This window comes from Lynx rufus, unplaced genomic scaffold, assembly GCF_022079265.1.
Source record: "Lynx rufus isolate CCGP_SWC_20201006 ecotype Redwood Valley unplaced genomic scaffold, mLynRuf1.p SCAF_5, whole genome shotgun sequence".
In the NCBI taxonomy this organism is placed as follows: Eukaryota; Metazoa; Chordata; class Mammalia; order Carnivora; family Felidae; genus Lynx; species Lynx rufus.
In genome coordinates this window covers 79,129,099-79,151,536 of record NW_025814867.1, presented here as the reverse complement: position 1 = coordinate 79,151,536, position 22,438 = coordinate 79,129,099, and the positions used below count along the sequence as shown (strand labels likewise).

The 22,438-nt window shown below is 43.5% G+C and overlaps 1 long non-coding RNA gene across 2 annotated transcripts in view; it reads right to left on the bottom strand.

The window, feature by feature from the left end:
- Positions 1-15,196: 15,196 nt before the first annotated feature.
- The window catches only part of LOC124527035 (uncharacterized), a 46,318-nt gene continuing 39,076 nt past the window's right edge, over positions 15,197-22,438 (bottom strand). For both annotated transcript variants that reach the window (XR_006965789.1, XR_006965788.1), the window contains one exon: positions 15,197-16,698. This is a non-coding gene — a long non-coding RNA (uncharacterized LOC124527035). The remainder of the gene's footprint in view (positions 16,699-22,438) is intronic.

Here is a 22,438-nt window from a genome sequence, read left to right as displayed (position 1 = left end):
TCCACCTCTTCCGGAGCTTGGGTCTGATGAGGAGATTGCTGGTCCCACCAGCTGGGTTCCATGGTTGCATCACTTCACCTTCTTGGAGAGTGTGGTTTATGTCCGTGGGCAAGTGGACTTTCTAATACTGAACCCAGGATTATATTGATTTATCTGTCCCCCGCCCAGTAGTGCTGGACCAGTAGGGACCTCCCATGTGTACAAGGTCTGGATTGCTACATTTATATCAGGACAAGAGCAATCAAGAATGTGTTTTCTCTGAGGGCAGGCTGTGAAGGAGAGGAAAGTGGGAAGGTGTACAGGCCATGGTTACACTTCTAAATGGCTCAGCACAGAATACTCTGGTTCTCTCTCCCCAGGGAAGGGTGTGGAGGGACCAGGTATATCTCACCTTTGTAGCTCCCCACACTGAAGGAGCCATCAGAATGGAGAATAGAGAGGGGCGCCTGGGTGGCTCAGTTGGTTGGGTGGCCAACTTCAGCTCAGCACGATCTCACGGTTCGTGAGTTCCAGCCCCACGTCGGGCTCTGTGCTGATAGCTCGAGCCTGGAGCCTGCTTCAGATTCTGTGTTTCCGTCTCTCTCTGCCCTTCCCCTGCTCACTCTCTGTCTCTCTGTCAAAAATAAATTAAAAAACATTTTAAAAATTAAAAAAAAAAACAAAAAAGAATGGAGAGTAAGGAAAAGGTCTTCCTCCCCCGACCCCCTGCCCAAGAGACATATGGTAGGGAAATTTACTTTAGCCCACAACTGCCTTACTGGTTCACACTGGGATAATAGTCCTCTAAACTTGATAGGAAATGAGAGAGAAATGGGACCAAACACATATCAATCTCAACACGTTCTAGTGGGAAAGAAAGAATTAAACGCTGATCAAAAGATTGCTCTAGTATCTACCTGGTCTTGGATTATAATAAAAAGATACGAATGATATTCACTAATTTCATTTAAAATGAGATAGCTTACCTGCGTGCATGGCCAGTTCTAATTTTTTTTTGTTTTTTTTTTTTTGCACACTTTAGAACGGAGCAACAAAGTTCCTCTAAACTGAAATAGATTGGAGACTTGACAGGATCAATAAAAGAAAGTTGGCCACAAAGTGTCCTCACGCTGTTGGAGCAAAAACCTGAACCGATATTGTATGTCAGTTGCAATTTGCTTTTATTTATCCATCAGCACGCTCTCCAACTAAATATAAGTATGTGTGAACAACAGTTGCAGATATAGACAGGCATCGATGTCTCCAGAATTGTTAAGACTCACTGGCCTGTGACATATCAGTGTTCAAAAGTTCTGATTTCTCCCGTGAGGTACTTTTCATATCTTATTTTGATAACGGAATGCAAATAGCCTCCCGTGAGCCCTTCCTCACCTGGGTTCTTTGCACGGTGGTACGACTGCATCTGTTTATTACAGACTATGAGCAAATACACAGCCCAGTTTAGATTTATACAAATCAACTACAATTGGGGAGTTACCAAAAAATATCTGAAGGTAAAAACAAGCCCATCCTTAATTGCAGCTCTGTTGATTTTTGGCTTTCTAAAATTATTATGATTCGTAGCAAAGGGTGGTAGGTAGGATCAATGTCAAGAACTCCAAACCAAGAATGGGGAGTTTGAGGACAAGTTCTCGACCCCTTATTAACTCTTGCATCTGGAGCAGTCACTTCCCTGTCTAATGTTGGGAAAATTGGTATAAGCATCCTTTCCGTGCCTATCTTGAAGGCTCTCTGAGGGGCTTAGACAACAGGACAGATGTGATAGCTCTTGGTGAGATTATCCAAATGGGAAAGGAGGAGCTTAGAAGAGCCCCGGAAAACAAGGAGTACCTTGGCCTGTGTCTTAGGAGATGCACAGTCACCGAAAGCTCTCAGAAAAAATTCCTTTGCTATTGGTGGTGTCAGTCATTTTTGTTATTTAACAGCCAGGACCGTAGGCAATAGGAATCCCATCTCTCCCTATCAGGTGCCTCATCCATCTTGCATATATTTAATTCGACAAGCACTGACTAAGTGCCTTCTGTGCACCAAGCACTGTTGCAGGGGATACAGAGTTGGGTAAGAAATGTTCTTGTAGCACACAAGCATTCTAATGAAAGGCAGACGCGCGAACAGACTCTTGTGGGGACTAGGACTCTTTGTCGAAGAAGAGTCTGAGTCCCCTGGGGGGGGCATTGGAGTGCTCACAGAGAAGTTTCAATTTCCACAGGAGGTCCTTACAGGGTCCGATCCAGGTGTCTGCTAGATAGATACTTCCTAGATGAGTGGATGAAAGAATCACTTTTAGCAGCACGGTTAGTTGAATCCGGCCCTGGCTGGGGACTTGGTGGTCTTTTCCCCTCTTCTTCATGTCTGAACGTCCATGGTTTAGCATAGGATCAGCACATGGTGGGCATTCTGCAGACCTTGTAGAGAAAATTAAAGTCATATTATGTTCGGAGGAGAGTTGGGTGGCTGGGCTATGGAAGTAAGGGAACTCACCTTGCTCTAAGAACTTGGCCAGGTCACTTTCCTTCTTTTCTCATCAGGACAAGGGAGAGGAGGCACATCTGATCTGCCTGACAGGCTTGTGAGCAGTTTGCTGCCTGGGAGGTCTCTCGAATGGATTGCCAAGTAGCGTGAATAAAGCAACTTCCTGGAAGCATGCTGGGGAAGATAATGACTATTATATGAGATTTAGGATGGTGAGAGCGTCATAGGGAGCAGCCATTACTGTCCTGTACAGGAGGACTAACCTGAACACTAATATGAGAATAAAAGAAAAAAGGTGATTAACAAAGGTAATTGTCTACTGTGTCGAGGAAAACTTCCTGGGGCACTTTTCTTTACGAAGGTTAATTATCTTCGTAGATAGCTAGAATATTAGGGTTATTAGAGGGGGAAAAACTGCTGATGTTTAATCTGTAATTATTGATGGCACGCTAATGAGTTGAGAGAAAGAAAGCAGATTGGCCCAAAGGCTTAGAATGGAAAGCTTATTGTGGAATAACACGGAGAGGGCTGGCCAATCCTTGGGTTATCGCCATGCAGTTATCAAGTAGTCAGTGCTTCCTGTTTTAACAGAGCCAATATCTGAAGGGCGGGCAGGGGCTTGAGGGCACAATGATTGTCCTTTTGGGGGAGTCTCTGAAAGGTGCAGACAGCACAGTCAAGAGTAGCCCATGCCGACATCCTCTCCCACCTGCAAGACTAATTTTGTCTTTGTTTTGGCTGCTAGTGGAGTCTCTCAGCTGCAAGTCTCCCTTGCATAAAGCATGATGTTTTATAAGTATGTAAAACACTTTTATATATTTGGATTCATTCTGTCCAGTTTGCAAGAGTCAGAGGAATGCCGTTTACCTCAAGTCACGGGAGGCGAATATAATGGCGATATTAAGAGTAAAGCTTCTCAGTGCCTCCGAGGCCAGGCCTCAGGCCATTAGGAAAAATTGGCTGCCATTCTGGAAACAGCCACCATGACTTCTGGCCATCCCAGTGCTCATGGAGGCCCACCGCTGCTCTTAACATCGTGGGCCCTATTTTGCCGCAACTTGTCCTTGTGGCTGGTACTTCTTTCTGCGTCACTTGCTGACCTCCCTGTGCTACCTTTCTCCTGTCCCCTGGCTTCTCCTGTATAGTGGCTTCAGCTCACACCTGGCTTTCTGAGAGACTCCATTTCTGCACCACTAGTCATCCCCACTTGGGTTCACACTCCCCTCACGAGAGAAACTATTCAACCCAGAGGATCTCTGTTGGCAGGACTGGCTTCGTGCGTGGGCAAACTGTGCCGTCTCATGGTGTCCTGTGCTCAGAAGCGGCCCGCACTTGCTTGAATGTTCTCCTCTGGAAGACTCTCAGCGGTGTTACATCTCCATAAAAGCACACATGATATTGTCATGTTTTCATCTGCTTGCTCGTCTGCCCTGTCTAATAATACACTCTTCATTCCTTGAGAGCAAGAAACAAATTGTTTTCATTTCTGTGTCCCTGGCACGTAGCACAATATTTAGCATATAGTAGGTGCTCATTAAATGTCCGTGAAATGAAAATAAGGGCCCACAGTTGGTTGGTGGCACAGGGACGATACCAAAATCTTGCACACCTCCATCTTGGGCTTGGACAACCGCACCAAAATATCCAAGTGGATCTTTAAATGACAATTCTTATGAATATTTTCTTCTTTTTTGTCTTTTTTGGAGTGGGTTCCTAAGCCAGCGAAACTGCACCTCCTGTTCAACCCTTCCTTGAAAGTCAAATCGCATTCAGGTGAGCTGTGAATTTCTAACTGGACAGACACTGCCCACAGGGTGATGAGGGTTTAAAAGGACTGCAAACAGTTCGGCATGGATCCTGCTGGGACATAGGTTGTGAGCATCAGAGGTGGGAAAAGAAGAAAGTACAAAGAAAATTCTAGTTTTACGAGGGCCAGAAAGGGAAAGGAATTTGTGGAGTACAAAGAGGGTCATTCTTCTGCGGGTTTTTTGGTTCCTGTCACAGTTCTGTTATTTACTAATTATGTGACTGAGAGCAGGCTACTTAACATTGATGAAATTAGTCAATAGAATAAAATAATGACCTTCCTATTGCCAACGGTATGCTGTCTTAATAAAATCAAATTTGAAAGTGCTTATAAAAATGCTTTGTAAAATTTGTAAAGCATGACATTCACATAAAGGTCTGTTATTACCAAATATGCTTCTCACACATCTGGCTTTCTGTGAAGCTTCTTCACAGAATTTTGGCCAGGCTTGAACATCCCAACCGTATGTTGTCTCCTAGGGTAAAAATAGAGATTTTTGGCAGTCACGAGAACCCAGAAGTGCCTTTATTCACATGAAAATATGGGTTGTAGGCAGGCCTTGTTGTTGTCTCTGGGGAAAAGAAATGTTATCAACTTTGGGCCTTGCACCTTGTGGAAGCTGTCTGCAGCTCTTTTCCCACCAACCACACTTCAAATAAGGTCAAAAAATATTTACTTATGGGTTTGTGCTATGTACCAAGCATAAGGGATCCTGTAAGATCCTTGTCTGAGGTCTTAAGAGAAAAACCAGATGCCAACATAAATAATTATAACCCAAGGTAGAGCATAGAAGAGGTAACAACAATGGTTTTTGACAGCTTTGAAGAGGAGAAATGACACCCCACTGGAAGGCTGAGGAATGATTCATGCAGTCTTGTGGTTCTTGGACCCAGTCCCTTTGATAAGGGAAAAGCCCTTCCAGGTTCCTATAGAGCTTTTGAAGCTTCCTCAGCGTCTTCCTTCTCAGAGCCTGGGAATGACACTGTCAGACTGTCTCAGCCTCCCTCTGTCTGTGAGACACAGAGCTGTGCACAGCTGAAGTTGGAAGTGCTTGGCTTCTAGAATCTTGGTTGGGTTTGCCCCCAGGCAAACTCCTTAGACTCTCAGTTTTCTCGTCTGGAAAATGGACCTAATAATACTTACTTCAAAGGAATGTTGTAACATTTAATTGATGTCTGCAAACCCTTCTGAGATCTACAGATGAAAGACCTTGGAGAAGAATACAACAAGGTTATTATACAGGAGTTAATCCCTTCATCAGCCTTTGGGAATTCTCTGTTGGTTAAATCAGGGGACAATAGACCGCATTTCCAGATGCAAAACATTCTTACAGGCAAAGTAAGTGGTTCTTGATTTCTTGGTCACCCTCTGGGTCTTTCTGCATTCATATCATCCCTAGACTACTACCTTCTCTCTTCTTTCTTTCCCACTCTTGAGGCAAAAGCCTTGCTTCACACATTCTCCGTGATCAGCACAGTCTCACCCTGGAGGGTGATGGGGTGAGAAGAAGATGATCCATTAAGTTCAAAGACCCAGTATTTTCTGGTTTTCGTCATGCCCAGTCTTGGGTATCAATGACAGCGTCTCAGCCCCTCAGAAAACATAATCTCTCTCTCCTGGGCCCTGATACTCTTCACCCCTTCATTCTGACAACGAAATGAATGTTCCTGGCCTATGAGTCCATAGCAAGGAAGAGAGGGACCTCATCGGAGTCTGATAATTCCCTTCGATTTTATCATTGATTTTCTTCTCTCAACCTTTCCTTTTCTTTGGATTCCTCAACTAATAATGAGTATAATAATTCTATTAATTTTCTCAAATATGTGTCCTAAGGAGTTAATGAGCTCGTGCAATTGAAAACACTGTCTCAAAAAGAAGTGACCTAGAGGATTATCTAATCTGTAATTCAGGAATCAATGGATGCAACCGACACTCATAAAAACAGATTTGGAGAAGCAACATCATTAAGATCAGCCCCATTATTTCCAAGTTTGCCAAGAAATAAAAATCTCCTTTACAAACTCCATGTTTGTTGATCATCCGACCTCTGAATTCCTCTTAGTAATGAAGATCATCCTACCTCTGGATACAGTCTATTTCATACTCGGAAGCTTCTCATAGTTAAAAAGTACTTTCTCTGGCAAAGGTAACATCAGAGACAGTCATCAGTGATGCCATCTGTGACAATCTCTCCGTCACTTCCAGAACAAGTTTTTAATTCTGGTTTCTGGCTATACACACACACACACACACACACACACACACACACAGTTCAATGCTCCTTCCCTACAAGGGTCCTACAGATCTGTGAAATCAAGGATCATTTCTAGTGGGTTCTCTCACCACCAACTAAAACTCCCCAGTTCCTTTCATTTTTCCCATGGCACTGTTTCCAGGCCTCTCACCATTCCAGAGGTAGAATCAGTGTTTCGATGAACTAATGGAGGAAGGAGGGGCTTTAGGACAAGCAGTAAGCAGGGTGGTAACAGTTGGGTCTCTGTGTACTCAAGGTTACAAGGAATAGCATGAAAAGAACATTTTTATCACATAGACTAGAGCCAGTTAGATCACCACCCAGCACGGTCAGTGTCTTGCCTACAGCTGGAGACGAATGAATAAATACTTTAATATAGGCAGTGGAAACTTTGTTTTTCATAATATATATTTCATTCTTCCAGAACACAATGATTTTGGAGTGTCTTTTCATCTCCAATAATTTTTCAGCTGCTAAATCACTACAGAGGGACAGGACAGCTTTTAGTTTCTTCTTCAAGCCTGAGTATATGTTGAGTAACTCCAAAGTTCTGCCTTGGGGTCTCATACTTTAGGTGGATATGACAAAATGGGACATGAAGACAAACTGGAGAGTGGTTCAGATAGGGTGCCACCCAAGATCTTTCCTATTACTGTTTGTAGCTCTTTCCTATACCCAGCCTTATAGTGACAAAACTTTTGTCCTGGAACAGGAATGAGGTGCCAAAGCATTAAAAAGACGGTGGAGCCTGAGTCACAAATCCAGATGGAAGAGACATCAGGTGTCAGCCAATCTAGTCCCGCATTTGATGATTGATTTCCTTCATAATAGCAGATTCCAATTTGGTTAATGTTTACTGAGCGACTATCATGTGCCAGGCACTGTGCTAGATGCTTTTACACATAGTGTCTTACTTATTCCTCCCTTCCACGTGATGAGAAAGGTGTTATGTCTCCTAGAACTTAGATAGATTTGACGTCAAGAGCACTGACCTGTGGTTAGCATTCTCTTCTCTTCCAAGAGCATATTTCATTTATTTAATCATGAAAAGTCTATGAATCCTTCAGTAATGGTTCCCAGACTCTGGATTCTATTAAGCCTATGGAGTTATTGCAAGAGAATCTCTGAATCAAAATATGTGCTCAAGATTGCCTAGAGACTGCAAAGGACACGCATATTTCATTCATATGTACATATATTTTTCAAGTGTATGTGATGCTGTTGTAATTAATCAAACATAATTTTTGAGACCGTGCTACTAAAACCATCACATATTTTATCAATAATTAGAATTTTAAAATTAATATACAGATTTTTTGAGTAGTTCTACATTTACAGAAAAGGTGAGTAGAAAGTACAGAGTTCCCATATACCCTTTTCTACCCACCCCCCCAAGTTTCCCCTATTTTTTATTTCTTCCACTGATGTGGTATATTTGTTACACACACACACACACACACACACACACATATATTTGTTGAGGAGCCAATATTGATACATTATTATTAAATAAGCTACATAGTTCATATTAGGGATTACTTTTTGTGTTGTATATTCCATGGGTTTTGATAAATGCCCATACGTACAGCCACCATTATAGTACTGTATACAATAGTTTCACTACCCTATAAATTCCTTGGGTTCTACCAATTCATCCCTCCTTTCCTCTCCATGAACCACTAATATTTGTACTGTCTGTATAGTTTTGCCTTTTCCAGAATGTCATATAGTTGGGAGTCATGTAGTATTTACCCTTTTCAAATTGGCTTCTTTCATCTAGCAATAGGTATTTCAGATTCCTCTGTATCTTTTCATGGATTGATAGTTTATTTCTCTTTATCATTGAAAAATATTTCCTTGTACGGATGAACCATATAGTTTCTTTATACATTCTCCTATCGAAGGTCATCTCAGTCGCTTCCAAGTTTTAACAATTATGAAAACATTTTCTATGAACATTCATGTGCAGATTTTTGTGTGGACATAAGTTTTCAACTCACCTAAGAACATACCAAGGAATGCAATTGCCGGATTGTGTGGTAAAAGCACTTTTATTTTTGTAAAAAAAAATGGCAACCTGTCTTCCGAAGTGGCTGTACCCTCCTGAATTCCCTTCTACAATGAATCAGAGTCCCTGTTGTTCCACATCCTCATCAGCATTTGGTGCTGTCAGTGTTTCGGAGTTTGGTCCTCATCAGTATATCGTGGTATCTCATTATTATAGTATTAATTTGAAATTCCCTATTACATGTGTTGTTAAGTGTCCTTTCATAACCTTTTTTTGTTTTTTTGTTTTTGTTTTTTGTTTTTTTGCCATATATATTTCTTCTTTGGTGCAGTGTCTGTTCAGATGTTTTGTTCATTTTTCAATTTGGTTTTTTGTTTTTTAACCATTGGGTTTGAAGACGTCTTTGTACACCTTAGATAACAGTTCTTTATCAGATGTGTGTTTTGCAAATATTTTCTCCCAGTCTGTGGCTTATATTTTCATTCTCTTAACAGTGTGTTTCATGGAGTAAGAGTGTTTAAATTTAATGAAGTCCCCATTTGTCAATTTTTTCTTTCATGTGTTTGTGCTTTTGGTGTTTCTAAATAGTCATTGCCAAACTCAGGGTCACCAAGATTTCTTACTAAGTTATCTTCTAGGAGTTGTATAGTTTGGGATTATATTTAGGTCTATGACCCATTTTGTTTTTTTTTTTTTAATTTTTTTTTAACGTTTATTATTGAGAGACAAAGAGAGAACAAAGCATGAGCATGGGAGGGACAGAGAGAGGAGTAGACACAGAATCTGAAGGAAGCTCCAGGCTCCCAGCTGTCAGCACAGAGCCCGATGTGGGGCTCGAACTCACAAACCCAGTGAGATCATTGACCTGAGCTGAAGTCAGACGCTTAACTGACTGAGCCACCCAGGCACCCCTCTATGACCCATTTTGAATTAATTTTTGCAAAAAGTATGAAGTTGTATCTAGACTCACTCTCTTTTGGCATATGAACATCCTGTCGTTCCAGCACCGTTTGTTGCAAAGGCTGTCCTTTCTCCATTGAATCGTTTTTGTTCCTTTATCAAAGATCAGCTGACTCTGTTTGTGTGAGCCTATTTCTAGGCTCTCTATTCTGTTCCATTAGTCTATTTTTTTTTTCCACTGCCACACTATCTTCATTACTGTAGCTAATGTCAATCCTTCAACTTGGTTCTTCTTAAATATTATGTTGGCTCTTCTGGGTCTTTTGCCTTTCCATAGAAACATTAGAATTACTTTGTTGGTACCCATGAAATAACATTCTGGGATCACTAATCCCTTGAAGGAGATTGCATTGACTTTATAGATCAACTGGGGAAGACATGATACCTCGACAACATTGAGTTTTCAATCTGCGTGCTTGAAAACTGCGTGTGGTTGTCCTTTATATAGACCTTATACATATTTTGTTCAACTATTACCCAAATATTTCAGTTTTTTTTGCTGCCAATGTAAATGGTATTGTGTGATTACATTTTAAAAGTATTAACTAATATCAAGTGGGAGTGATATTTTTCAGGTTGAAATGTGGTCCGCATAATCCAAAAGATGAAAACTAGTCGCGTGCGTGACTTTGGATATGGAGTAACTAACAGTAGGGCTCTGAGAGCCTGCTGCCAGAAGGGTGTCTAATGGCGTTACTGTGGCAATGTCACGGTACCCCGGAAGGAGATATCTCATTTGCCGCCGAGACTCTACGAGTGGAATAAATTTTTCCATCCCAAAGAGTTTAAAACTCTTCTCTCTTGCCTCAGATACCATAGAAATAAATGAGCGACAATCAGCCTTTGCAAAGAAGGCACAGTTTAGAGGAGTGGAGAGCTGTGGCATCATCACCCAACCGTTCTCCCCTGAGCCGAGTAAATAATAACTCACACTGTTTGTAGATAAAGATAAAAATCTTACCATAGGTTATAAGCCTAGAGTGGTCTGACTTCTATCAACTGCTTAAACCATATGCTCCCTCCTCTGCTTGGCCAGTCTGGCCTTATATATCCTTCCAACCCCGCCCCCCCCCCCCCCGACTTCTTCCACAGGGCCTTTGGCATGTGCTGTTTCTTTCCCTTTTTAGCCAGGTCATGTATCACTTCCTTGATCCTTCCAGGCCAGGCCTCTGAAAGCACTGTATACTTCTGAGCATTTGTTGCATTGTGAGTTTATATTTATTTATGTGATTAGCTGATTACAAGATTGTAAGTTCCGTGAGGGAAGGCACTGTGTCTGTTTTGTTCACCATTATGGTTCCACTACCGTGATTGTTGAGTGAATGGATGATTGATGGGATATCCCACAGACTCATGAACTGCATATATATTTCTCATTTTAGAGTACCGGGACCACCCAATGAATCATTTTATTGTCCTAAAGGGCTCCTCTAAGTATTATGGCAGAAATAGATCACTGGTATGGGTGGTTTCCCACCCAAACACTATAATCAATATTCTGGTTCCTAGACCAGTGGAAACAGAGTCAATAGCTCCCTTTATAGAGTGTTGGCTTGGTGAAGCTTATGATGGTTTGGGTAAACATTAATTTTTTCAAAGCTTCTTTAGCAAGCATTTATTAAACATCCACTGTCTGCCATACCCCCTGTTAAGTGAGAACCATGTACGAAACCTCTCAGCCATAGTCTCCCCCTTGGAAGACTGGTGTTACAGTGTGGGAAGGATACTCACCAATTCCATGCCAAGCTGAACGGTTGAGGTGAAGTCATAGTAGGGGCTGTAACTGTTGGCTTTGGGACCCAGGCTGCATGTGTTTTTGGCTGTACAGTCTCTGAAACTTTTGGAACTGAATGCGTTGGGCGGGTCCCGCACATTTTGTTCCCTCAGTCTCCTACCGCTCCCTACTGTCCCATACCTGGCTTGGGATTTCTTCTGTTTTTGCTGCCCGCCTGCTCCCTAAGTACAGCCAGGCTGTGACTCTTGGTTGGGTCCACTCTTCCCCTGGGGTCACTGGCAGGCTGGAGAGAAGATCTGCTTTTCTCATTCCTAGTTTGTACAAGGAACTGTGGGGGCCCCCAGCAGGATCACGTGGGCCCCCGTGAAGAACTCACAGTCCGGTCAAAGAAATGACGAGCTTACAAACAAACGACCAGCACGCTCTGTCCCAGAGTGTTTACAAAAAGAGCTGTGAGAAGGGCAGTGACCGGAACACATGCTCTGGCCCGTGTATTTGTGAGTCCTGTTTATGGTGGAAGGGTAGGAGAAGGTGAGGTAAACGCAACCACGCGGGCCTTACTTTGTCCTCAGTTGGTGAAATTAACTCTAACTCTGTCGCTGTGGCACCCGAGGGAAATCACCTCGACTTCACCTCTTTGAGCCCCCAGTTTCCACAGCTACCAACTCGTGGTGATATCAGGGCACGGTAGGGTGTTGTGAGGTTTGAAGAAAGGATGCCTGTGCCAATGCTTAGCATAATGCGTCATATGGTACAGACAACTAACTCGTGTTGAATTTGAATCCTGCTTTACAGGAAGCTTTATAGAGACCATCGCAGATTACATGTTGGCAACTCTTGGGCCCATCTTTCATGGGAAGTCTCAGTAGGGGATCCGGCAACACTCTTCCTCGCCCAGCCGTTGAATGCATAGAACATCCTGTGCCAGCAGTAGGCCTGGCCATGTGACTTCTTCTCCTTCTTGGCTGTTCCCACTGGCAAGCCATGAATAGTGCTTAGAACTTTTACCAAGGAGCCCAGAAGGAAGAATATTCTGTGCTTTTGCAAAGCCTGACCCTCTTCTGGAGCCAATTCTGGTGGAGAAACAGAGAACCTAACTATTCTCCTCCACTGGTGGCCACTTAAGCCCTCCTTTAACGTAATGCATGAAATGTTTCAAAGAGTCCGTGTTTGACGATCTCAGCTTCTGACGGTCACAGGAGCACCAAGACTTGCAGGTTTATAGATTCAGAGTTTCAGAGCAGGAAGGTGTCCCAAGCTTATCTGTCTACTTCTGTCATTTTGCAGTTGAAGAAATTGAAACCCAAAGAGACAAAGCCAGTGACAGACCTTCCAGGCCTGGGCTTCTGCCCCAACATTACACTGCCTTCCATACACGGAAAGAAGCATTGAGCATGCATGTGGGTAAATGCCTTCGCTGGTGTTGGTTATTACAAATGACAGAACATCAGGGGCTCCCGGGGGCTCAGTTGGTTAAGTGTCTGACTCTCGGTTTTGGCTCAGGTCATGATCTCACCACTTGTGACTTTGAGCCCTGCATTCTCTCTCTCTCTCTCTCTCTGCCCCTCCCCTGCTCATTCTTAAAATAAGTAAATAAACTTTAAAAAGTTTTTAAAAAGTGACAAAACATCAGATTCAGAAAAAAAAAGAAGAGAAGTGTATGCTCATGGGGGCATCTATTAGTTTGTGTAACCAAGCCTTCAAGGAGGACATATGGCTTTGGCAATATTCTTGGGATCTGTTTTCATTCTCTCCATCACTAAGGGCCTCTTCCTTAATATCCTCTCCATTCTAAGACTTGCTTTTCCCTCAAGAAGGCCGTCCAAAGTTTCCAGGGCTAAATCTTTTCATGATCATGTGCCATGGGAAAATATGGAAGTTCTCTGTCTCCACTTTCTCTGCAAAAATCCCAAGGATCACTCTGATTGCGTTTCTTGTAACCATACTCTGCTGTAAGCCCATCATTGGGGCCAGAGATCTCGAAGTGCTAACTGATGTAGGCCATGTATTACGTTCCCGGGCAGGAGACAGACGGACCACTCAGACCCTGAGGCCTGAGAGTGGGGTACTACTGGGAAAAGGAAATGGGACTCAGTAGCCAAAAAATAAAAATGTCCTCTGAGCCTCCACAGTGCTCCTAGGTGTGATTATTAATTTGAGTGTGTCTTAGGTTTATCAAATCTTCTTCCCTGAATTGGGAACGCTTTGCTCTCTAGCAAGCTGTGCAATTTCCCAGGTGAAGCCGAAGTATGGGGTTTAGGTAACATGATGCCCTCCTGTTCATCAGCTACCCTGGGTCTTGTTCTGCGTGTGCTTCTCTTAAGTAAAAAATGAGACAAGCGAACAAGTAAAACTCAAAATGAATCAACCAACAAATAAACAAAAACTCAAGAGCCCCATCTTTCTGATTGCTAAGAAAGTCTGACGACACATATTCTAACATAAGGCAGGATTTTCGCAGCTGTCAGAGGAGATTTCTTGGTGTGGGAACATGCAAACCACCTCTCTGAGCATCAGTTTGTTCACTGATAAAAGTCAGGGAATGCCTAATACTGGCACAGAACCAACCACACATGAAGACTTTTGTGACAATGATCGCCCAACCTGGATCAAGGCAATGCACTACCTATCCCCATTCTACAGACAGGAAAGTGAGGCCCAGGGAGGTCAAACAAGCTGACAGAGTCCCCCCAGCTTGTCAGTGGCAGATCTAGGAAGCCCACCAGGCCCTTTGACCCCAGATACTTGTAACTTTCAATTTGTCCCGTCTTCTCCGAAGAAAGTGTTAACACTTGAACTCTATTATTTTCTTTTTTAAAGGGAAATACATTTGAAATGCAAATTAACACCAAAGTAATTCTAACAGATTGGCAAAAGTAAAAAAAAATAAAAAATCAACGGTAGCAAGTTTTAGCAATGGTGTAAGAAAATAGGTCCTTTCGTACACCATTGGTCAGTCTGCAAACCAATACAAATTTGGCAATTGTTTTTTTTTTAATGTTTACTTATTTTTGAGAGAGAGAGAGTGCGCCCATGCATGCAAGTCGGGAAGGGGCAAAGAGAGACGGGACAGAGAATCTGAAGTGGGCTCTGTGCTGACAGCAGCGAGCCCAGATGCGGGGCTTGAAGTCACGAAACATGAGATCATGAGCCTGAGCTGAAGTCAGATGCTAAACCGACTGAGCCACCCAGGCGCCCCGTAATTGTCTTTTATGATGCAATATACAGTGTGTGTGTGTGTGTGTGTGTTTCTAAAGTGGCACGTGCAAATATGTTCATTGTGGCATTGTTTGTAATAAAGGAAAAGATAGACACTACTAAAGGTCCATTCATAGAGGAATGGCTTAACTGTGGTGTTAGTGATATTCTGAAATACCAGAAGACAGTACATCGACAGCAGCTAACATAGCTAGATCTCCACCATGTGTTAAGTTTAAAAAAAAAAACAAAAACGCTGTAGAACAATATATACTACATTAGACCCTGTATATGAGAAACAAAGTGCAAAATGAATGGAGGGATTTCTAATGCGCATATAATTAGTTACGGAGAGTGAGGGGTTAAAATGATATGCTCAGTGCAGAGGGGCAGTCAAGGGGGCACTTGTTTTCAGATTTTTGAATTTTTTGCAATAAAAATATATTCACGTCCCATTTGTGCAATTTAAAACATTAAAACATAAAGTAACATGAGGCTCTTACTAAAACGTGTTAAGTCATTTGGATTAAGAGATGCTCTATTGGTAGCTGAATTTAAAGGGAAAAAGTGCTGATTTCTTCCGCAGTTTTCTTTTCTTTAATGTTTAATTTATTTTTTGAGGCAGAGAGAGACAGAGCGTGGGCATGGGAGGGGCAGAGAGAAAGGGAGACACAGAATCTGAAGCAGGCTCCAGGCTCTGAGCTGTCGGCACAGAGCCCGACGCGGGGCTCGAACTCACGAACCATGAGATCATGACCTGAGACGATGTCGGACGCTTAACCGACTGAGCCACGCAGGCGCCCCTCTTCTGCAGTTTTCTGATCATACCAAATACTTCTTCAAAGTTCCTCAGTATCAGGTAGCCTTCAACCTCTCGTTAAATGTGTCGATTCACAGAACTTTAATGCTGAAAGGAGGTTAGCGATCACAGGTGTTCACCTGCACGGAGCAAGCCACAGGGGCCTGGAGTCTAGTTACCTCCCTCGTTCTTCTCCAGGTGACCCATCTGGGAGTCAGGTCGGGGCCATGTGCTTGGAACTCCAGCTCTCAAAGCCTCAAGAGAGAGAATCACAATGCTCCTTTCCCTACTTTCTCAGAAGGAGCAAATCTGCCAGTCATCAGGAAATTACGAGGGAGCTGTCGGATGTAATAGGAATGTTGGAGAGGGATAGCCTGGCTTTTGTTTCCATTTTTCGGAACCTCAAAGTTGAAATGTTTTGCCCAAGTCCATGTGGCTGCACGACACCTTTGGCTCAGTCTTTGTCATAGTCCTGGTAACGCTTTGCAATGCTGCCCATATCCCATTGTCCACGAAACGCGGACGTGCCCGTGTTCCTGGCTAGTCGGAGAGTTCGGTAGCGTCTAAGACCAGATCCCAGTCTCCTTCTTAAGCCTGGCACTTCCCTTGCGCCCAGTGGGCCTTCAGGGAATGTGAATTGCACAGGAAACTTTCGGGACTCAGCTTCTTTTTCTCTAAATAAGGACTGTGTGCTGACTTGCTAATATTCTTTTCAGTTGGAAGGAACTGTGATTTTAAGATTTAAGCCCTCACTTCAATGGTACTCCTCCTCTTTAACCAGCTGGTGGACTGCCTCCAACTCCTGAAGAGCTTGGGGATTTCAGCTGGATGAGAAGCTAAAGGACCAGGCAGTCCTTTCTTATGTGGGGGAGAGAGGAGGTTTCTGCAGGAGCTTTAACTGTGATGTCCTTGGCCAATAAGGGCTTGGAAGTAATAACACCTTGTGTTTGTGTAGCCGCTTGCCACTGAGGAGCTCAAAGGGCTCCCCAGACATTATCTCACTCTTTTCTCATTATCATTCCCTGGAATACCTGGCACCAATGGGTTAAGTAGATTTCCCACAACTATCCAGTGGCGGAGTTAGGACCAGGACTCCGATCCCTAGACTTGCAGTCTTCTCATTGTGTCCCGCAGCTCTCGGGATAGAAGATCTGCCTCATGGGGGAGGGAAGATTCGCCATCACAGTTGTAAGCTCTGGGACATCTGCTGAGGAGGTCTGGGAGAAAGGACTCCTCTCTCCTGCTCCAGGCTCATGAAGTTGATAATGTGGGGACTGATTTCAGAGGGAACTTGGAGCATCCTCCGGGGGAATCTGGCAGTGAATCGGGAGTGAATCCAGAGTGGGATACGAGGGGTCATTGGAAACTCGGTGCAGCGGCCTTCCAGGTTCAGTGGGTATTGTGTTTCAGTAATGCAACATCAGAAAACTTAGTTGGACCATCCAATTCGCTCCTTGATTATTTCCTAAATGATAAACTTAACGTTATGGAAGCTTGGAAAAAGGACCGGCCTCCTAGTCAGGAGATCTGTGTTTCATTCAAGTATTATGTGTTTCTGGCTCCATGTGCTGTTGGAGAAATTACTTAATCTCTCTGTTCTTCAATTTCCCCATTCATTAAAATGGGTGATACCTCCCTCATCAGTTTATTGTAAAGAACAAATAAGAAACAAGGTAAGCCGGCCATAGTTTTCCAGACATTTGTAATACTTGGTAATGCCAGAGAATCCTCAAAGCCATAGTGATATCCACTTTAGCAAGGAATTGGGGGAAATTAATTTTATATTAAAATAAGCACAAGTTTATTGTCAAGTGGCAAGCTAAAAGTGAATACATTTTATTTTTTAATTTTTTTTAAATTAGAAAAATTTTTTTAAAGTTTATTTCTGAGAGAGAGTGAGAGAGAGAGAGAGAGAGAGCATGAGTGGGGGAGGAGCAGAGAGAGGGAGACACAGAATCTGAAACAGGCTCCAGGCTCCGAGCTGTCGGCACAGAGCCCGACACGGGGCTCGAACTTGTGAACTGCGAGATCATGACCTGAGCCGCAGTCGGACGCTTCACCGACTGAGCCACCCAGGCGCCCCAAAAGTGAATACATTTTAGAGATAAATTTCATGTTGACCCAAGGGTAGAGGGGGGGCATAACTGACCCTCTATCTCCAAATCCGACAAGATACAATTTCATTTTTCTCTGCCATGGGCTGCTAATAGGAATACTGGGTGGAGAATTTTGAGAAGTGTTTGTCTAAATAGTCCATTCTTTTGATTTTTCTGAGTTATGTCACTGTGTCAGTTTTGGTCAATGAAATGGTATTAGTTCAGCTTCCTGTAGCAATGGCTTCACAATTTCTTTTCTAATATCGTGGCCTCAGATTTTATCAAGTGTCAGTATGATACATGATTGCATACAGAATGATTCTGCATTCCCGCAAAATCACTTGAAGATCTGATCTCTCATAAGAGCATGCAGGTGATAAATCTCTTCCTCAAACCTCCTACCTAGCAAAAGGTCATATCCTCTGAAAAATAGGTATTCGTACTTTGGATCCCCTAATAAAAGCCAGGCAGTCCATCACTTTCCATTTTTGCCATGGCAGTGAGGAGGCTCAGAGCTATTTTATTCTTATATTTAGTAAAAATCACTCATGGCATAATTAACTTCTTTCATTCATACAATGGCAGGTCTGTATATTTAACCATCTGGTGTTTTACTATAAGCCTTCTTCAGTTGTTTTGTTTATTTAGAAAAAGATAGAGTATCAGTGATAAGGAGGCTGATTCTGAGATAGCTGTATTCCAAAGCAAGTGGAAGAGATACTAAGGCTCACATTTAAAACATAAAATCAAATTCCTCCAGAGGTGAGGCCTGAGGCAAGGTTGGGAGGGAGCCTGGTTTGCCTGTCAGCCTGTGAAATGTCCCACTGGACAACTCTTGCCTAGGAAAGGTGGTCGCTGAACCCCCCTCTTCTTCCCACCCCCTCCCCTAAATGGATCCTGTTGTCCTATGGCAGTCAGCCCCCACTCCAGCATTTCTAGGCCAGGTAAGAATACAAATGGAGGCTGCTGGTCCTACCCCCACCTTCCCACTTTCTTCCGTCCTTGGCCTTGCCACACACCGGCATTGATGGGCATTGGCTCCCCAAAAGACAAGTATTTCGCAAATTCTTTCACTCAAGTACTTCTGAGAGCAGGGAAGAGTAAGATGTGAAGTCCCCACCCTTGGAACACACCCTAGTCCTAGGGGTGTGCATCTGGGGACAAAGAACCAGGAGAGAGATCAGGAGGGCCTGAAAACAGACATTGGGCCATTTGCCTGGGAAATTTCAGGGTCCCAGGTACCCAGAGTTTGCTCCGGAAGGGGGATATGGGCTCCCGGTACACATGTTCATGGGCCCCATGGACTTCCTGCCCCATGGCGAAGGACTGAGTTGGGCCCCCTTAAGCATGGGTTGTACCTGTTGACTGGTTATGTTGTTACCTGGCAACCCTCATGCTTAGAGAGACTGCCCTTGGGGCACCTAAGTGGCTCAGTAGGCTGAGCATCTGACTTTGGCCTAGGTTATGATGTCGCCATTCCGGAGTTCGAACCCTGTATCGGGCTCTGTGCTGACAGCTCAGAGCCTGGAGCCTGCTTCAGATTCTGTGTCTCCCTCCCTCTCTCTCTCTCTCTCTCTCTGCCGCTCCCCCACTCTTGCTCTGTCTCTCTCAAAATAAATAAACATTAAAAAAAAAAGACTGCTTTTATCATCAAACTGATAAAATTGTGTACCCTTCAGTCAAGCTGTCTGGGAGTACTGAGTCTGGGAGCAGATTATGAGCATCAACTGTCTAAATTCTCATTTTACAGATGGAAATATTGAGGACTAGAGAGGCAATTAACTGGTTCGAGCCCTTTAAGTTGCATTCTAAATATTAGTATCAAGTCCTCTAAGGATGGGGGTAGAATAAGGACAGAGATTTATAATATTACAGCATAGCCAGATCCATTGGGTTTAAACATTCCTAGAGGTTACCAGATAAACAAGGTGAGAACAATGAAAGGTAGGAGGGGAAAAAATTCATATCCAACTTCTGTTGTCAGAAAAAGTATTTTTCCCCCTTGGATATACCAGATTCTCTCAAATGTGCTATTGCACAGTGGAGATAAAAATTAATAGCTTTGTTTCCTGTGATCTCTTTATCAGCCAAAGTACAGGACTATGGCTCTCAGTTATTTTAATGGAAAAAACTGAGGTTGTATTATCAGGTGATAAGGCTGTGTCAGGCATTATTTTATTCTCTTATCTGCCTTGTTCAAGGTGAAGTATTCTAGCCTTGATGGATGAGCAGGGATACCATGACTGTGATGTTCCCTGCGCCTTGATCTTACTCCACCTTTTAAGATAACTGTGGCAGGTGAGAGAGGACTCCTGGGCCAGATGATTCTGAGCACAGAACTCAGGGAAGACTCTGATGGCTGGAGTCCTTGTCGTAGGACAGGAAGCTTGAGGGCTTTGCAGACTCTGTCACATGGCCTAGGTTACTTGCACGGCAGAATCTTTCATGACTCCTCCAGGAGAATTTATTCAGCAAGCACTAACTGGTGATATCGAATGTTCCCAGTGTAGTGTCGGATAGGGATGGAAAGATGAGTCATGCTGGTCCTCGCTACCCTAGGGAAGCTCATGCCGACAGAGGGTTGCAAGTTTGATCACAGGGGAGGAACGCTTAGTCACATCTTCCTCCTCTGGGCTTCTAGAACACATCTACCTATCTGCACTCTGGCTTTTCTCATGGTGTGTGATCATTTATTTGTCTGCATGTCTGTTTCTTCCCCTACTAGATAGAATGTGTGCTCCTCTGGGGCAGTGACCAGATCTTAGATGGGTTTCAGGTCCATCTTCAGTGCCCAGCTGAAACATAATCCATGTTTGTGCACTAAATTAACGTGTGAGCAAATCCATTCATTAGTCTGTTCATTCATTCATTCATTCATCACCCAATGTGTGTTGCTAATTTCCATTATATAACACTGTCTCCTCCAGTCAGGTCTGTTACTGGTATCAGAGATTTTAAAAAGGAGTAGCTTTGCTGTGCATGTCAGCAGGTGTGGCTTGTGAAGCAGGACAAAGGGACCTCTCATCTCAGGTTAGTCATGTAAAGGCCCTGGGATTTTCATCCTTTGTCGGCCTCAGTGGCAACTCAGATCTGACCATGGACAAGAAAGACTCATGTTGTAAAATGAGTGCCAGCCACCAGTGGGTCAGGCTGCGTTCTGCCTGCCCAGGTTCTGCCACTTCTTAGATAGGTGACAGGGGACAGGTTGTTGACACTCTCTGAGTCTGTTACTTCATCTGGAAAATGGAGATAATATAACTCTGTCTTGCCTTTTTCACAGGGTTTTTAAAAGAGTCATATGAAAATGGGTGTGAATAATAAAATGGACCATGGAAAGCAAAGATTATTAGAAAATAAAGCAGCTCCCTCTTCACCCTACCCTAGGGCCCTTCATGTGCTTTGGTAAAAAGCCTTCCCATAGGCGTATACCCTGCCTTCCTTTTTGTATTTAGAATAATTATTTCTTTGATGTATTATGCTCCAAAGACTGTGGAGGAGTGTCCTGGCGAGCAATGGGACCTTAGCCCCAAACTGCCATCATATGATGATGTCCACAATTCACTAGGAGCCCCCGTGGAGCTCAGGGAAGAGCACATCCCCAGCTGGGGCTTTTTAATGGGGATTTTACAGTTACTGGCTAAAAAGCCAATGAAACAACCGTCATTGGCTTAAGAGCCAATCAAAGTCCTCTAGGCCCGCATGACTCAGCCCCAGGAGAGGCTCATTCCACGGTAAAATCAAGGGATGTACTGAAGCAAGGCAAGTCACAGGAAGCTCTCTGAGATAAAAGACAGCTTCTATCAAAATTCAATTCCAGACTCCTCTCACTCCTGCTAGGATGGAATTGAAATAATGACGATCTCTCCTTTCGGCCGGTCAAAGTCCTGGAGCCCTGGTCCTGGGAATGACTCTACAGGAGTGATCTTGGACACGTTCTTGACCGATTCAGTTTTTCCATCTCTCATCTGTCAAATGAGCATGCTGATTAATTCCTAAGGTCCCCGCTAGCTTAGAGATTTTGTCATTCTATGATATCAAACTGTTAGATGATTCCTGGATACTCTGAGGTGAATTAACAGTCATGCAGCGCTTGTCCTGTGATTCCCCCAGTGTATCTGACCCCCAGTCTCCACATGAGGCCCCATATATCCATTAGCAGACCCTGGAGGACCAACAGGGAGCAGCCCCACTCCTCTGGGCATGACCCTGCATTAGTATTCACCCCTGTTGGATTTAAGTTGAATGTTGGATTAGGAGGTAGAACGTGGGTTTTAGTCTAGATCAACTGTGACTCCTTCAATCCCTTCAAGGCCCACCTCCAGTAAACTCTCTTTCATGAAGCTCTTCCAGATTTTCATCTAGAAGATTCTGTTCCTCTTCTGTCCTCCTCTTGGTTCTCTTACCAGCTTGCGATGGTGGTGGGGGCTGGCTATCATCTGGCTGCCCATAGATCCTGGGAGAGTTTTGTACATAGTAGGTGCTAATAAACATGAATCAGTGATCTGAGGAATTTGAGGTTGAGATTTGAATTATATATGGGTTTAGATTGTACAGCTATAACAAACACATTTCTATGACCTCCTTGGTGCTTGGTTAATGATTCCCAACCCAGAGATTTCTTTCTTTCTTTCTTTCTTTCTTTCTTTCTTTCTTTCTTTCTTTCTTTCTTTCTTTCTTCTTCCTACATTTATCTATTTTTAAGAGAAAAGAGAACATGAGCAGGGGAGGGGCAGAGAGAGTGAGAGAGAAAAAGAGAGAGAGAGAGAGAGAGAGAGAGAGAATCCCAAGCAGGCTCTGCACCATCAGCGCAGAGCCCAATACAGGGCTGGAACTCACCAACTGGGAGATTATGACCTGAGCTAAAACCAACAGTTGGAGGCTTAACCAACTGAGCCACTGAGGCACACCATGCCAGCAAAGGATTTCTGGAGCCCAAAGATCTATTTAGGTAGTAATGAGGTAAGCGGGAAGTAGATAGAATTATTTGGTGGTAAGTTACAAAAGCCCAACTCAAACAGGCTAAAGCAAAAAAGGAAGTATTATTGGGGGACAGAGCTTACTTCTGGTTTGACAACCAAAGGGCTTGAGTTGTTGTCACTTCTGTTTCCC